At 40.0% G+C, this 17,132-nt stretch overlaps 1 pseudogene; it reads left to right on the forward strand.

Moving 5' to 3' along the window:
- LOC104231216 (putative late blight resistance protein homolog R1B-13) overlaps positions 1-12,466 on the forward strand; it is a 56,457-nt pseudogene extending 43,991 nt beyond the window's left edge.
- The last annotated feature ends 4,666 nt before the right edge of the window (positions 12,467-17,132 follow it).

Consider the following 17,132-nt stretch of genomic DNA (forward strand, 5'->3'; position numbering starts at 1 on the left):
CATAAATGTGCACCCGAGTTTAGGGAGATAACATTATTGAAGGCGCGCCTAAAGCAACTAGCGCATTATTATTTTGGGTAGGGCCGTGAAATTTGCTAAACGGCCCATCCCGGAATCTAAGTATTTAATGCATATATTTTTGTGAGGGTTCCGCAATCTGTACATTTTTTATTTTTGGTGAAGCTTGTCCCGTTTTTTTTTATTTTATTATTTATTTTTATTTTATATTTTAAAAGGATGCCATTTTTACGCCTTTAACAATACTAAACCTTACGGCTTCTTTACAACTACAATCTCATAACTTGTCAAGATTTAATAAAAGAAGTTAAGCGAATGAGTGTTTCGGGCGTAGTAACAACAGGTACTAATACTAATTTTGTCCAAATAAACTGAGACAATGAAGGGACGAACGAATCAACGTCAAACTGTATCTTAGGACTACTAATACAACTAAATCAAATGACATCAAGTAAACAATAATAACATAGCACAAAAATGAACTAAAATGCATACGGTGAAACATAAGCAGAAAATTATCATACCAATTTCTATATTGCATCTTCGAACATTTAATGTAAAGTTTCTTTATCTAATACATCGAGGTTTACTAACCTGAATAAACAGAAACGTATAGAGCCATGGACCAAACCTCAACATCGACTTCGACGGATAACCTCGAACAGGAAACAATAGAGAAGGTCGTCAGAGCTCGGACTGAATAGCTCACGCCAGAAACTCGAACACGAACGGACCAAAATAAGTCATGACTGCGACTGGTTTTTCCAGGTGGTCATTTGTACGTGAGGGGGCTGAACGGAAAGCAGCGATGGTCGGATTTACTGGAGGATCGCCGGACTATTTTTTCCTTTGTTACGACGAAGGAGAAGAAGTCGTCGTGGGCTGGTAGTTCGGATGGTCACTGGACGTGAGGTCGAGGAGCTGGGGTCCGACGTGGGGGGATGGGGATTTCACGATAGGAGGGTGATGGGGAAGGTGACGAACTGGTGGTTTTCGTGGTGGTTTTAGGTTAGGGTTGGGGGTGGTTTTCGTTTGCTGGATGCAGCAATAGATGCTGCTAGATAGCAGCTGAGGTGTGGGGGGTCGTTTGGCTTGAGGAAGGAGCAACTATGGTGGTTTCACGGAGGTGGGGATGTTCGGAGATGGTAACGATGATGGTGAACATTCGGAGGAGATGGGCGTCGTTTGTGGTGGTGTTCGGACGGTGCTGATGGGGCAGTCCGGGGGGTAGGACTGTTGGTCGTCATCTTTGGACAGTGTCGACGGGCCTGTTTGGTTGTTGAAGGAGGTGGTGAGACGGAGAGGGGTTAGCTGGACGGGACGTAAGGAATGGTTGCGACGGAGTTTGAGAGGAGACGGGATGGTTTGGTGGTGGTGTTTGCTGGTGAGAGGATCGTGGGGTTTTTGACGTGAGCCCGGGTCTTTCCTGTTCTTCTTCTCTTGAAGAAGATGATCCACAGTAATATCCCGTTTTTTTTTCAAAAAATCTCCTTTTTCTTCCTTTTTCCAAAAGTCCCCCCATGCTTTGGCCTTGTCTGTGTATTTGATACACAATGCCCAGAAAAATGAGCCCCACGCGTGGTGAGGTTCAAGGTTTGTGTCCCCCACACATGGTGGAGTTCCCCATGTGTCCTGGACTCGGTTTATTATTGGCTAGGTCCGAAATTAGGCCTAAAACCGGGTAGCTCGAACCCGAATATTATTCTTTTGCCCGGACCCGATTAAGATCACAACGTTGTTCGACTAATCCTATGTAAGCAAAAATAACTACAAAAATAAGACTAATATTTAAACAACACTATATCCGCCATTGCTGTTTCATCCTTCTCCAGTCGCACCCTACCCCCACAACACCTGAACCACTGTCCATCACTCCGTCGACCATTGCTCGTCGACCACTGTCCAAACCAACCAGTCCTACACCCTAAACCATACCAGAGCTGTCACACCTCCTTTTTCCGCACCCGAGGGGGTGCAAGGGAGTTTTTTCCAATTAAAGGACAATCGAAATGGGATTTATTTATTTATTTCAGAGTCACCACTTGGGAGATTTAGGGTGTCCCAAGCCACCAATTTTAATCCCGAATCGAGGAAAAGAATGACTCCATGTTACAGTCTGCGTACCAGAAATCCGGATAAGGAATTCTGTTAACCCGGGAGAAGGTGTTAGGCATTCCCGAGTTCCGTGGTTCTAGCACGGTCGCTCAACTGTTATATTCGGCTTGATTATCTGATTTTATACAAGTGTGAACTTATGTGCAAAATTTAACTTTTAACCGCTTTTATCATTTACTGTTTTTATCAAGAATTGCAACGTTGTGAAAATGTATCTCGAACCGCGTTACAATCAATGTACCCGTGGTCGTCGACACACTTTGACTCCGTTGAGATTTGGATTTGGGTCACATCAATGTGCACCCGAGTTTAAGGAAATTAAATTATTAAAGGCGCGCCTAAAGCGACTAGCGTATTTATTTTGGGTAGGACCGTGGAATTTTACTAAACGGTCCATCCCGAAGCCTAAACAATTTTTAAAGCAATATTTATTGAGGGCCCCGCAATTTGTATTTTTATTTGGCGAGGCTCACCTCGTTCTTTATTTCTAATGAATTTGCAACGTCATGGAAATGCATCTCGGGCCACGCCACAATCAATGTGCCCGTGATTAGAGGCGTATTTCGATCCTGTTGAGATTTGGATTTGGGTCACATAAATGTGCACCCGAGTTTAGGGAGATAACATTATTGAAGGCGCGCCTAAAGCAACTAGCGCATTATTATTTTGGGTAGGGCCGTGAAATTTGCTAAACGGCCCGTCCCGGAATCTAAGTATTTAATGCATATATTTTTGTGAGGGTTCCGCAATCTGTACATTTTTTATTTTTGGTGAAGCTTGTCCCGTTTTTTTTATTTTATTATTTATTTTTATTTTATATTTTAAAAGGATGCCATTTTTACGCCTTTAACAATACTAAACCTTACGGCTTCTTTACAACTACAATCTCATAACTTGTCAAGATTTAATAAAAGAAGTTAAGCGAATGAGTGTTTCGGGCGTAGTAACAACAGGTACTAATACTAATTTTGTCCAAATAAACTGAGACAATGAAGGGACGAACGAATCAACGTCAAACTGTGTCTTAGGACTACTAATACAACTAAATCAAATGACATCAAGTAAACAATAATAACATAGCACAAAAATGAACTAAAATGCATACGGTGAAACATAAGCAGAAAATTATCATACCAATTTCTATATTGCATCTTCGAACATTTAATGTAAAGTTTCTTTATCTAATACATCGAGGTTTACTAACCTGAATAAACAGAAACGCATAGAGCCATGGACCAAACCTCAACATCGACTTCGACGGATAACCTCGAACGGGAAACCATAGAGAAGGTCGTCAGAGCTCGGACTGAATAGCTCGCGCCAGAAACTCGAACACGAACGGACCAAAATGAGTCATGACTGCGACTGGTTTTTCTAGGTGGTCATTTGGACGTGAGGGGGCTGAACGGAAAGCAGCGATGGTCGGATTTACTGGAGGATCGCCGGACTGTTTTTTCCTTTGTTACGACGAAGGAGAAGAAGTCGTCGTGGGCTAGTAGTTCGGATGGTCACTGGACGTGAGGTCGAGGAGCTGGGGTCCGACGTGGGGGGATGGGGATTTCACGATAGGAGGGTGATGGGGAAGGTGACAGACTGGTGGTTTTCGTGGTGGTTTTGGGTTAGGGTTGGGGGTGGTTTTCGTTTGCTGGATGCAGCAATAGATGCTGCTAGATAGCAGCTGAGGTGTGGGGGGTCGTTTGGCTTGAGGAAGGAGCAACTATGGTGGTTTCACGGAGGTGGGGATGTTCGGAGATGGTAACGATGATGGTGAACATTCGGAGGAGATGGGCGTCATTTGTGGTGGTGTTCGGACGGTGCTGATGGGGCAGTCCGGGGGGTAGGACTGTTGGTCGTCGTCCTTGGACAGTGTCGACGGGCCTGTTTGGTTGTTGAAGGAGGTGGTGAGACGGAGAGGGGTTAGCTGGACGGGACGTAAGGAATGGTTGCGACGGAGTTTGAGAGGAGACGGGATGGTTTGGTGGTGGTGTTTGCTGGTGAGAGGATCGTGGGTTTTTTGACGTGAACCCGGGTCTTTCCTGTTCTTCTTCTCTTGAAGAAGATGATCCACAGTAGTATCCCGTTTTTTTTCAAAAAATCTCCTTTTTCTTCCTTTTTCCAAAATTCCCCCCATGCTTTGGCCTTGTCCGTGTATTTGATACACAATGCCCAGAAAAATGAGCCCCACGCGTGGTGGGGTTCAAGGTTTGTGTCCCCCACGCGTGATGGGGTTCCCCATGTGTCCTGGACTCGGTTTATTATGGGCTAGGTCCGAAATTAGGCCTAAAATCGGGTAGCTCGAACCCGAATATTATTCTTTTGCCCGGACCCGATTAAGATCACAACGTTGTTCGACTAATCCTATGTAAGCAAAAATAACTACAAAAATAAGACTAATATTTAAACAACACTATATCTTTTTTTAAATATTTTTCAAGATTTAAAATAGCTACAAAATATTAATAAAACTATTTTTTGTAATTTTCGTAAATATTAAGATAAAATATGAAGTAATATTTTTGTATTTTTCAAAGTTAAAATGACTATAAAATATTAATAAAACTATTTTTTTTGTAATTTTCGTTTTTTAATAAAGACAAAATATAAAGTAATATTTTTTGTATTTTTCCAAAATTAAAACGACTACAAAACATTAATAGAATTATTTTTTTGTAATTTTCGAATTTATATAAAGTACCAAAATAAAGTACAATTTTGTATTTTTCAAGTTTATGAGAAATACATAAACTAAAATTTATATATATATTTTTGTGATTTTTCTTTTTGCAACGAAATAAAGTAAAATAGTTAAAATGGCTATATTAGACCCAATTTCACATATTCACGCTAAAAATGTGAAAACTCTCGGGGAGGGTCAAAAATCACGTGCTTACAAGGATTTGGAAATAAATCTCCCCAAAGCAGCAATTCTTCCCGTTAATCGTTGTACTTCCTTTTTATTAGTAAGGATATCCGGGATTTCTTCTATTGCTTTGATCTGAGAAGGATTCACTTCAATACCACGGTTAGAAACAAGAAAACCCAAAAACTTACCTGATGCAACTCCAAATGCACATTTTTCTGGGTTGAGTTTCATATTAAATTTTCGCAAAATTTCAAAAGTAATAGATAGATGAGAAATATGATCATGAGATTGCTGGGTTTTGACGAGCATATCGTCTATATATACCTCCATTGTTTTCCCTAAATGTTCTTGGAACATTTTGGTGACCAACCTTTGATAGGTTGCCCCAGCATTTTTGAGACCAAAGGGCATTACTTTATAACAATAAGTCCCCCTGTCTGTGATGAAAGAAGTTTTTTCTTCATCACCAGGATCCATTTTGATTTGATTATATCCTGAGTATGCATCTAAAAAACTTAAAAGTTCATGACCTGCGGTCGCATCAATTAGTTGATCTATATGTGGTAAGGGAAAGGAATCTTTTGGACATGCTTTATTTAAATCAGTATAATCTACACAAACACGCCACTTACCATTTTTCTTGGGTACAACCACCGTATTAGCTAACCAAGTTGGATATTTTACCTCACGGATTGATCCGATTTTTAATAATTTTTGGACTTCATCCTGAATCACCTGGTTCTTGAAAGCACCTTGTTTCCGTTTCTTTTGCTTTACTGGTGTGAAAGAAGGGTCCTCGTTGAGTTTGTGAGTCATCACATTTGGAGGTATCCCTGTCATATCAGCGTGGGACCAAGCAAAGCAATCTAAGTTAGCTTTTAAAAATTCGATTATCATACCTCGCATGTTCGTGTCTAAATTAGCCCTGATATAAACCTTCCGTTCAGGCTGTTGATCAAATAGCGTCACTGCATCAAGCTCTTCAATCGTCGTTTTGATGCTTTCGTTCTCTTCAGGTTCTTGAATTGTGTTAGGCCTTGAGTCCAAATCTGTTTTCTCTTGTTCAGTTGAAGTTTGATCTTTTTTACTTTCAACTGTTTCCTGTAATTGCTATTTTGCTTTATTTACGGCGCTCGTACTTGTTACAGCGTTGACATTTCTGGCCATCTGCTGATCCCCACGAATTTGACAAATTCCCCATGGTGATGGGAATTTGATAACTTGATGCAGGGTTGATGGGACAACATCCATATCGTGTATCCATGGCCTTCCCATGATCATATTGTAGGCCATTTCCATATCAACTACCTGAAATTTAGTTTCCTTCACAACACCCATAGCAAAAGTTGTTAGTATTACCTCACCTTTTGTTACTACACTTGAGTTGTCGAAACCTGACAAGGTGTGCGCCTTGGGTAACATTTTGTCTTCAGCTTGCATTTCCCGCAGTACCCTTAGTAATATAATATTTACAGAACTTCCTGGATCAATCAAAACTCGCTTTACATTAGTATCATATACAAGTAAAGATATTACCAGTGCATCATTATGTGGAGTTGTCACTCCTTCGTTATCTGCGTCATCGAACGAAATGCTTTCATTGTCAAGGACCTGCCGCACCCGTTTCCCGTGTGTAATCGTTACCTTAGAAACCTTGTTGGAAGCTGTGTAAGTTATGCCATGAATATCTTCTCCCCCGCTTATGACATTCACTGTCCTCTTGGGTGAAGGAGGTTGTGGTGGTTCTTGTCTGTTTTTCATATAAGCTTGTTTTCCTTTCTCACTAAATAACTCAGTGAGGTATCCTTGCTTCAATAAATGATCTACTTCACTTTGCAGGAATCTGCATTCTGAAGTTTTGTGCCCGTGATCATTGTGAAATTCGCACCAATGATCCGGATTGCGTCTACTTGGATTTGACCGCATTTCTTTCGGCCACCGTACCTTATCTCCCATGCTTCTTAAAACAGCTACGAGCTCGGAGGTAGAGACGTTAAAATTATATCCACCGAATCGTGCCTTTAAACTCTTGTCATTATCACGTGAATCTTGTCTATTCCGATCATTCCTGAACTTTGAAGAAGAGCCAGAATCCCGGTTCCTTGACTTTTGATCGTATTGCTGGTTATCTTGCTTCGACCGTGGGTCCTTTCCTGCGGGTCCCATATATGGATCGTACCTATTTTTACCTGATCTTTTTTCGGAATCTGACCTTCGGGTACCGCCCCTTTCTTCATGATGGAGCTTAGGTACGGTATCTTCTTCGATTCGCAGCTTCGTGCTATACCTGTTGTAAACATCATTCCATGTGGTTGCAGGAAATTCTCGAAGACTTTCTTTGAGTCATCTCGTGGCTTCAGAACTTTTGTCATTTAAATTACTTGCAAAAGCTATAGCAGCCCAATTGTCAGGCACACGAGGTAGAGTCATTCTTTCACGTTGGAACCTATCAACGAAGTTTCTAAGCAACTCCGAATCCCCTTGTTTGATTTTGAAAATATCTTCCATCCTTTTCTCAACTTTTTGTGCTCCCGAATGTGCTTTAATAAAAGAATCTGCAAGCTCAGCAAAAGAATTAATAGAATTTTCAGATAAAAGAGAATACCAGGTTAATGCACCCTTGGTGAGTGTTTCTCCAAATTTCTTGACCAATACTGATTCAATTTCTTGTTTGGTCAAGTCGTTGCCTTTCACGCCAGTTGTAAATGCAGTCACGTGGTCACGTGGATTATAGGTGGAACTCCAGGGATTTGCTCTATTCGCTCATTTTGTTCCTTCAGCTGTTTCTGCAAGGTTAGTACTAAATTTTGCAAATATGAATTATTTAAATTACCTGGTCCCCCTTCTTGTGGTTCACTGGGGGTTGCTCCGTTTCCAGAATTATCAAGACCAGAACGGGGGTTCTCCAATGTATTATTATTAAGAGCAATCTGAACATTTTGAAGGAGTTACAACTGAAGCTTTGCAAAAGCTAATCGATGCACAAGTCGGCAAAGCTCTTCAGGCACTTGTTGGTCTTTTTTCGGAATCTGACCTTCGGGTACCGCCCCTTTCTTCATGATGGAGCTTAGGTACGGTATCTTCTTCGATTCGCAGCTTCGTGCTATACCTGTTGTAAACATCATTCCATGTGGTTGCAGGAAATTCTCGAAGACTTTCTTTGAGTCGTCTCGTGGCTTCAGAACTTTTGTCATTTAAATTACTTGCAAAAGCTATAGCAGCCCAATTGTCAGGCACACGAGGTAGAGTCATTCTTTCACGTTGGAACCTATCAACGAAGTTTCTAAGCAACTCCGAATCCCCTTGTTTGATTTTGAAAATATCTTCCATCCTTTTCTCAACTTTTTGTGCTCCCGAATGTGCTTTAATAAAAGAATCTGCAAGCTCAGCAAAAGAATTAATAGAATTTTCAGATAAAAGAGAATACCAGGTTAATGCACCCTTGGTGAGTGTTTCTCCAAATTTCTTGACCAATACTGATTCAATTTCTTGTTTGGTCAAGTCGTTGCCTTTCACGCCAGTTGTAAATGCAGTCACGTGGTCACGTGGATTATAGGTGGAACTCCAGGGATTTGCTCTATTCGCTCATTTTGTTCCTTCAGCTGTTTCTGCAAGGTTAGTACTAAATTTTGCAAATATGAATTATTTAAATTACCTGGTCCCCCTTCTTGTGGTTCACTGGGGGTTGCTCCGTTTCCAGAATTATCAAGACCAGAACGGGGGTTCTCCAATGTATTATTATTAGGAGTCGGTGTAGGTGGCGCAGCAGGCAATCGACTAACAAGTGCCTGAAGAGCTTTGCCGACTTGTGCATCGATTAGCTTTTGCAAAGCTTCAGTTGTAACTCCTTCAAAATGTTCAGATTGCTCTTGTTGATCAGCACGGGATTCAGTAACAGGAGTGCCTTCACGAGATTGACGTGGTGAATTTAAAGGAGAGGGAACCACGGTATCTTGATTTTGATGTATTTGATTTTCATGGCTTCCCAATGTGTTGTTACTGTTGTTGTCGGCGTTATTGTTTGACATGGTGACGATAATAGATAAGATATAGTTTAAAAGGAAAGATTATCAAATTCCCGGTAACGGAACCAATTTGTTTAACCAAAAATATGAGTCATTGGTCAAAGCTAAAAGAGAAATTCGGGTTACTGATAATCAGAAGACAAAAATAAAATACTTTTGAGAACAATGGCAGAAGGTAAATAGATAAGTATTTCAATGAATTCTCAATAGTATTCCGTATCCTTACAAATGATGATCCTTCTTCCTTTTATAGATCATTCTAGGTAAAGGAATAAAGCCTCAGCTTTAATGATATAATCATGAGCAATAAATGACATTAAATAGGCCGTTACACAATCATTCCTATTAAATACCAACTTTATAACGTATCAGACATTTAATAATGAATTTGGGCTCCTTTCTGTCATCTGATCCTTGCTTTCAATGCCTTCTAATCCATTGGCTGCAAATAATTTAAATTGGTATGAGACTCGTATCTATACGTCGTCTCGTGCTTATTTAAATTCTTCTTCCCGTGGCTGTTTTCACCGTGCCTCTTAGTCAATTGCTGTTCTTTGACCATTCAACTAATCCACGTGTCATGCCACATCATTTTTAATATAAATTCAGTTTTTTTCCCAATACAAGGTTGACTCGAGATCAATAGCAGTTCTTTGTTTAAAAACATAAACTTTACGGAGCAACGCTTTCTGGAAACTCTGTTGTTGCTTGGAACAAGCGGTAGAACGCATTGATTCCATCAAGAAGCAGTGGATGGCAATACGGGACTGGTACACTAACATCAAAGGTTTGAAAGCACAAAAGTTTTCTTTAGCCAGTATACCTGAACGTGCTGTAGAGCAGAGGTGAAGTCAGGATTTCGAGCTTATGGGGTCAGGATTCTAACCGTTAAAAGTTACTGGGTTCTAAATTAATCATTTATATATATTTAATGATTTTTAAGACAAAATACATGATTCGAATCAAAGTTACTGGGTTCAGCCGAACCCGGTCCCAACACTCTACCTCCGCCAGCCACTGCTGTAGAGCCCGAGAATATTATGATCGGCCATGAAATTGAGTTCGAGATGATGCAAGATCGAGTTGCAAGAGGATCAAGTGAACTAGAAGTTGTCTCGATTGTAGGGATGGGTGGCATCGGCAAGACAAGTTTAGCTAACAAGCTTTACACTGATCCATTCATTATGTCTCGCTTTGATATTCGTGCAAAAGTTACTACTCCCTCCGGTCCAAAATAAGTGATTTTTTGGATGTTTTCACGCAGATTAAGAAATTCACCTTTTAACATTAATTAACAATGAAATTGACTATATTAACCTTTACTATCTCCCATAAACACTCCTAACACATATTCCAACGCTATTTACTCCAAGGATAATGTAGGAAAAAAAATAATTAATTCATTTTTGAAATCTGGAAAAATTACTTATTTTGGACCACAATAAGAAGGCCAAAAAATCACTTATTTTGAACCGAAGGGAGTATTTCACAAGAGTATTGCACGAGAAATGTACCACTAGGACTTCTTTCTTGTATAAGTGGAAGGACTAATGAATATTTCGAGCAAGATGATGGCCAACTAGCAGACCAACTGTAAAAGCTTCTAAAATGCAGGAGATACTTGATCCTCATTGATGACATATGGACTACAAAAGCTTGGGATGATATAAAGTTATGTTTCCCGAACTACACTAATGGAAGCCGAATACTCTTGACCACTCGGAATGTGGAAGTAGATAAATATGCTAGCTCAGGTAATCCTCCTTGTCAAATGTGCCTTTTAGATTTTAATGAAAGTTGGGATTTACTGCACAACAAGGTCTTTGAGAAAGATTGTCTCTCTCCTAAATTTGAAAAAATTGGAAAAGAAATTGCATTAAAATGCGGAGGATTAGCTCTAGAAATTACTGTGATTGCGGGACTTCTTTCCAAAATTGGTAAAGCATTGGATGAGTGGCAAAGTGTTTCCAAGAAAGTAAGTTCAATGGTAAGCACTGATGTTGACGTCCAATGCGAGAGTGCTTGCTTTGAGTTACCATCACTTGCCACATCACCTAAAAGCATGTTTTCTATATTTTGGAATTTTCTCGGAGGATGCAGATATTCGTGTCGATCAACTCTTGGAATTTTGGGCAGCGGAGGGATTTTTGAAGGTAGAAGAGACAAAAAGCATCGAAGAAGTGGCAGAAAAATGTCTACAAGATTTAATAGATAGAAGTTTAATTTCCATCCACTATGGGACATTTTTTGGAGAGACAAATTATTGTAGAAAACATGATGTTATCCGTGAACTCTGCTTGAAGGAAGCTCGAAATATGAATATTATGAATTTTATTGGAGAAAAGAATGATCAAAATTCATGTGCACTATCCATTCATTTTTCCCCAAATAGTCGAGGTCGGACCAGTACCCAATTGAGCTACCGTATTATTGGGGAAAAATTGGCTAGATCGTGTCCTAATAATGAGGCTCGTTCTATTTCTTTTTCAAGAGGAAGTCAGGGTTCATGTAAGAGTTGTTGCCTTTCAAGCTAGTAAGAGTACTACATCTTGCTTTTATGAACTTTACTGTTTTTCCCAGTGGGATACTTGATTTAATTCACTTGAGATACCTAGATTTGAGTCTTTCTCCTACCGTGCAAGATTATCTAGCAAAAGTGACTCCCTCATCAATAGACATTCCTCCTTCCATATCTAGACTATGTTATTTGGAAACTTTTATTCTTGATGAGGCATATATCGAGGGCCCACAACATCCTCTGATATTACGATCGGAAATTTTGACTATGCCACAACCGAGGCACCTCTCTTTGGTCTGGAATTACTTGCATTATCATGAGCTTACAGAGAACAGTTTGGTTCTGAAAATTTTGAAACGTCTCTTACGTTGGAATCCTTGGTATTGTACTGTATCTTTCTTCAAACTATTTCCCAATTTAAAGAAGTTGGAAATATGGGGTGTTGAAGAAGACTTTCGTAGTCGCAAGGACCTCTATGATTTTTGCTTGTTAGATCAACTCGAGGAATTGGAATTTTATATGTCTCCACTAAATTATCAAGCTTGCTTTCTAGAAAGCATTACACCTTCAGGTGCTGCTCCACAATATCCTCTGAGGTTTCTGAAAATGCGAGGTCCAACTCCTACACATGTTGTTCCACCTACTCCAAATGTTGTTCCACCTTTGCTCCTACCTCCTCCAGATGCTTTTCCACAAAATCTGAAGACGTTAACTCTTTATAGGACTTATTTGTGGTGGAAGGATTTGAGCATTGTTGGTAAATTGCCCAAAATCGAGGTTCTTAAACTAATAAATCATGCGTGTAAAGACAAAGAATGGGAAGTAGCGGACCACGGTTTTCCTCGCTTGAAGTTCTTGTACCTAGTAGCAGTGGTTTTCAGTACTGGAGAGCTAGTTGTCATCACTTTCCCTGCCTTGAACCACTAGTTATTGAAAGTTGTCGTTATTTGGATTCAATCCCTCAAGATTTTGCAGATATAACCACACTTGCTCATATTGGTTGTTGAATTTGGCAAAACCTTTTGTCCCACATCGGTGGGAAAAGAAGGGTTGGGGGGATTTTCCCCCTATAAAAGAAGGCTTAATGTTTAGGATTTAAACACACCTCTCATTTGCCTTCTCATATGTTTAAGGCATTTGTATCTTCTCTCTTTAGTATTATTTCACTTGTATTTTTGAAGTGAAATAAAATATTGGTTGTGTCCGAGGAGTAGGCAAAATTAGCCGAACCTCGTAAATTCTGGTGTTCCCTTTATTGTTGTTTTATTGTCTTATTTATTATTTGGTGGCTGTCATAATTTTTGGTATAGTAGTTGTGACTTATTCACACTATATACATTTGGCTTCCGCAACAATTGGTATCAGAGCCAAGGTACTGTCTAAGTATGCTCTGTGGTTGCAGCATAGTCTGATCTTCCACATCAGAAAAGATTTATCTTGGTAACTGAGTCAAGGTTCTGTCTGAGTATGCTCTGTGGTTGCAGCTTAGTCTGATCTTCTACATCAGAAAGGAAATAATCTTGATTTGTGTCGTCAGCTATTAAATAATATTTGTGTCAAATATGGGAGACAATAAACAAGAAGAATCTACATCAAGTGTCAACAATACGTCATCATTGGCATCTTCGCTTATGACAAGAATTGTGTCAAATGCGAAATTTGCGGTAGAAATATTTGACGGGTCCGGACATTTTGGGATGTGGCAAGGCGAGGTTCTAGATGTCCTTTTTCAACAAGGGCTAGATCTGGCCATTGAAGAAAAGAAACCAGATGTTATTGGAGAAGAAGATTGGAGAATTATCAACCGTGTTGCTTGCGGTACCATTCGATCCTACCTTGCTAGAGAGCAGAAATATCCATACACAAAGGAAACTTCTGCAAGTAAATTATGGAAAGCACTGGAGGATAAATTTTTGAAGAAAAACAGTCAAAATAAATTGTACATGAAGAAGAGACTGTTTCACTTCACCTATGTTCCTGGTACCACGATGAATGAACATATCACCAGTTTCAATAAGTTGGTCACAGATTTGCAAAATATGGATACAACTTATGATGATGGTGACTTGGCCTTGATGTTGTTGGCGTCACTTCCTGATGAGTACGAGCACCTTGAAACTACTCTACTCCATGGAAATGACGAAGTTTCTCTCAGAGAAGTTTGTTCGGCTTTGTACAGCTATGAACAAAGAAAGCGAGAAAAACAGAAGGGCGGAGAAGGAGAAGCACTATTTGTGAGGGGTCGTCCTCAAAATCAAACGAGGACAAAGAAGGGAAGATCCAAGTCAAGATCCAGACCCAGCAAAGATGAATGTGCCTTTTGTCGAGAAAAAGGGCACTGGAAGAAAGACTGTCCGAAGTTGAAGAATAAGGCCAAATATAATAATGGAAAGGCCATTATGGATTCAAATGTAGCTGATTGTGATGATTCAGACTTCTCATTAGTTACAACAGAGTCATCAACATCATCAGACATATGGTTGATGGACTCGGCTTGTAGCTATCATATGTGTCCCAACAGGGACTGGTTCGTGGAATTTCAAGAAGGAGAATATGGAGTCGTCCACACAGCGGATAACAGCCCTCTTACCTCATATGGCATTGGTTCAATACGATTAAGGAACCATGATGGAATGATCAGAACATTAACAGATGTTCGATATGTACCGGATTTGAAGAAGAATCTCATCTCTGTGGGAGCCCTAGAATCAAAAGGGTTCAAAATCATTGCAGAAAATGGAGTGATGAGAGTATGCTCCGGTGCACTAGTGGTAATGAAGGCTAATCGGAAGAATAATAATATGTACCGCTATCGTGGCAGTACAGTTATTGGGACAGCGACAGTGACATCCAGTGACGACAAAGAGGCAGAAGCAACCAAGCTATGGCACATGCGCTTGGGACATGCTGGAGGAAAATCCTTGAAAACTCTATCAGATCAAGGATTGTTAAAAGGAGTCAAGGCTTGCAACTTGGAGTTTTGTGAGCATTGTGTTAAAGGGAAACAGACAAGGGTTAAATTTGGTACAACGATCCATAATACTAAAGGCATTTTGGATTATGTACACTCTGATGTTTGGGGTCCTTCCAAAACACCTTCATTGGGTGGGAAGCACTATTTTGTAACCTTTGTTGATGATTTTTCCCGAAGAGTATGGGTGTATACAATGAAGAGCAAAGATGAAGTGTTGGGAATTTTTCTCAAATGGAAGACGATGGTGGAGAATCAAACAGGCAAGAGGATCAAGTGTATTCGCACAGACAATGGAGGTGAATACAAAAATGATCATTTCAATAAGGTCTGTGAAAATGATGGCATCGTCCGACACTTCACTGTTAGACATACACCACAACAGAATGGAGTGGCAGAACGTATGAACCGGACCTTGCTGGAGAAGGTACGGTGTATGTTGTCCAATGCTGGCTTGGGCAAAGAATTTTGGGCTGAGGCAGTTACATATGCATGTCACCTCATTAATCGCTTACCATCTGCTGCTATTGATGGCAAGACACCATTTGAAAAATGGTACGGAAAACCTGCTGTAGATTATAACTCTTTGCACGTGTTTGGCTCAACTGCATATTATCATGTGACAGAGTCAAAATTGGATCCAAGGGCAAAGAAGGCTATTTTTATGGGAATTACTTCTGGAGTCAAAGGATATCGCTTATGGTGTCCTATGACAAAGAAAGTAATATTCAGCAGGGATGTTACCTTTGATGAATCTGCTATGGTAAATAAGGTAACAGAAGATACCAAACAAAATAAAGGTGCTTCTAAGCAGGTGGAGTTTGAGGGAAAATTTATTTTTCCTACACAAGAAGCAGAGGAGGAAACAAATGAAGATTACCCTCTGGAAGGAGAGCCAGTAGAGGAGATTCCAACTCAGGAACCTCAACAACAACTTGAATCAATAGCAACCAGCAGGCCAAAAAGAACAATAACGAAACCTGTTCGTCTCATAGAGACGGTTGCTTGTGCAACCTCAATTGTAGCTGATGATGTTCCTACCACTTATAAAGACGCTGTCCAAAGTTCAGAAGAAGATAAGTGGAGGATTGCCATGAATGATGAAATACAGTCCCTTCATCAGAATCATACATGGAGATTGGCCAATCTCCCGAAGGGAAAGAAAGCAATTGGGTGCAAATGGGTATTTGCAAAGAAGGAAGGATTTCCTAACCAAGTAGATGTTCGCTACAAAGCAAGATTGGTGGCCAAAGGATATGCTCAAAAGGAGGGAATTGATTACAATGAAGTATTTTCTCCAGTTGTAAAACATTCCTCCATTAGAATTATGTTGGCTTTGGTAGCACAATTGGATTTGGAACTAGTTCAGATGGATGTAAAAACTGCGTTTTTACATGGAAACTTGGAGGAGGAAATCTACATGACTCAGCCAGAAGGATTCAAAGTTGCTGGAAAAGAAAATATGGTGTGCAAACTTGAAAAATCGTTGTACGGATTGAAACAATCTTCTAGACAATGGTACAAGCGATTTGACGAGTTTATGTTGCGGCAAGGGTACAAGAGAAGCAAATACGATCATTGTGTGTATTTGCACAAGCTTAAAGATGGTTCCTTTGTATATCTTCTCCTATATGTTGATGATATGTTGATAGCTTCCAAGAATTCGGAAGAAATTGATAAGTTGAAGATTCAACTGAAGAAGGAGTTCGAGATGAAGGATTTGGGTGAGGCAAAGAAAATTCTTGGCATGGAGATAATTAGAGATAGACGTTCAAAGAAACTCTGTTTATCTCAAAAGGAATATTTGAAGAGAGTACTTCAACGTTTTGGCATAGATGACAAGACTAAGCCAGTTAGTACTCCACTTGCTTCCCATTTTAAGCTAAGTACTACTATGTCGCCAATGGATGAAGCTGAACGAGAGTATATGTCAAAGGTACCATACGCAAATGTTGTTGGTAGCTTGATGTATGCAATGGTTTGCACAAGGCCTGACATTTCACAAGTTGTTGGAGTTATTAGCAGATATATGCACAATCCAGGGAAGGAGCATTGGCAAGCTGTGAAGTGGATTCTACGGTATATTCATAATACTGTAGATGTCGGGTTAGTTTTTGAGCAGGAAGACAATCAGTCTGTAGTTGGATATTGTGACTCAGATTTTGCGGGTGATCTGGACAAACGAAGATCAACTACTGGTTATGTGTTTACTTTTGCAAAGGCACCAGTTAGTTGGAAGTCTACTTTGCAGTCAACAGTTGCTTTGTCTACAACAGAGGCAGAGTACATGGCTATTACAGAGGCTGTGAAAGAGGCAATTTGGCTTCAAGGATTGCTAAAGGAGCTTGGTGTTGAACAAAAAGGTATCACAATTTTTTGTGATAGTCAAAGTGCTATTCAATTAGCGAAGAACCAAGTTTATCATGCAAGGACGAAGCACATTGATGTTCGGTATCATTTCGTACGAGAAATCATAGAAGAAGGTGGAGTCACAGTGAAGAAAATTCATACTACGGAGAATCCTGCTGATATGCTGACAAAGGTGGTGACTGCGGTCAAGTTTCAACATTGTTTGGATTTGATCAACATTGTTGAAAACTGAAGATTGAAGATGAAGACACA

Source organism: Nicotiana sylvestris, chromosome 6 (genome assembly GCF_000393655.2).
Source record: "Nicotiana sylvestris chromosome 6, ASM39365v2, whole genome shotgun sequence".
NCBI lineage: Eukaryota > Viridiplantae > Streptophyta > Magnoliopsida > Solanales > Solanaceae > Nicotiana > Nicotiana sylvestris.